This window comes from Lactuca serriola, chromosome 4 (assembly GCF_051521515.1).
Source record: "Lactuca serriola cultivar US96UC23 chromosome 4, Lser_US96UC23_V15, whole genome shotgun sequence".
NCBI classification, from domain to species: domain Eukaryota; kingdom Viridiplantae; phylum Streptophyta; class Magnoliopsida; order Asterales; family Asteraceae; genus Lactuca; species Lactuca serriola.
The window spans coordinates 74,174,395-74,175,937 of record NC_136411.1 but is presented as its reverse complement, the minus strand read 5'-3'; positions in this window follow the sequence as shown (position 1 = coordinate 74,175,937).

Here is a 1,543-nt window from a genome sequence, read left to right as displayed (position 1 = left end):
TTTACGATTACGCCCCGCGTAATCCCAGACCCTCAGCCTATAAATAGAACTCGAAATCAGCCATTTTCTCTTGTTCAAACTCTTCTCTCTCTCTAAGTTTTGCCTCGATTTGCGTGCCAATCATATCCCGAAGCCCCGGTATTATTCCCGAGCCCCGAAGCGAGATCCGAAGCCCCGAGAATCCCGAAGAGTGTTATTCCCGAGCCGAAGCCCTGCCCGCGAGGAGCTGGTTTTTGTGAAGATCTTCCAGATCTACGGAGAGACGCTACTTCTATAAGCCGTAGTGCTGTCGGATCATCTTCTGATCAAGTGAGTGTATAGTCCCTTTTCAATACGCAATATTATGAAGTATTTAATATAAAATACGTGCTACATGTATATATTTTGTGGTTATATGTGTGAATGTATATTCCCTCTCTTCTATCTCATAGATCTGATATATTCTCTATGAAATACGTGTTAGGTGTGTATGCCTCATCTGTTATGTGGAACATGTATTGATTAAAGCATGCTATACAGGTTTTTAAACAATGTATAAAAATGTATATTTTTATCTACTAATATGTTGGGTAGAACATGGGTAGATAATTGGTGTGAAATAAACAGATGAGAGGCCTCGGTGTTATTGGTGTTATTCTAGTCATTCAGCAGAGTATGGATGACGACCACGGACTATTCTAGACTGTCTTGTGGAACACTAGCAGGCTCATTACCTGTAGGTGTTGTGAACGACGTGTTCACCGGTGTACTCTATCCCCCACATGGTTTCCTTTAGGACACTTATTGTTGAGGAAGCCCCTCTGCAGTAATGTCCGTCCCGATGAAAATCCTGAAATAAGTTCCTTATAATAGACGTTATTTTTAGGAACGTAAGGTGAGGATAACGGGAATGGGTAATCGGGTTTATTGTTGATTGTTGTAATTAAATATAATTATTGTGGGTTTGAAAACCCTATATGCTCACCAGGCTCCCAAGGCTGACCCACTCAGTTGATTTGTATTACAGGAAGTGGCGCAAGAGCTTAAGATGGGCGAATCATCAAGTTGTTTTGTTTACAAGTCTGTATATGTATATATTTGATGAACGACTTGTAATGTTATCGTTTATGCTTTATGATCTATATCGGAACATGACATCCCGACTTTTGATTATGAAATGAAATCATATTTCTATATGAAATGTTTTGATAAATATCTATTTTATCATGTTTTGTTTTTGGGAACAAATTCCGCATCTCTTTTAAAATCAAACGGATTTACTCTGAAAATGTTTAAAAGCATAAATGAAATCGGTCTTTTCTGGCCGAGATTTTGGGGATGTCACAGTTGGTATCAGAGCATTAGTTTAAGCGAACTAGGAAATTGTAGGATTTCTAGACTTAAACTTAAGATACTAAATGGAGATTGGGAGGTGTGTGTCTGATAAATTTAGACACGAGCACTAGTTTATTTTAGGAGAGTTGCCTAAAATGCTTTTATGTGCTAAATGTTATATGTTGCCATATATGATATTATTTGTTCGGATCTACGGTTTGTTGCCAAC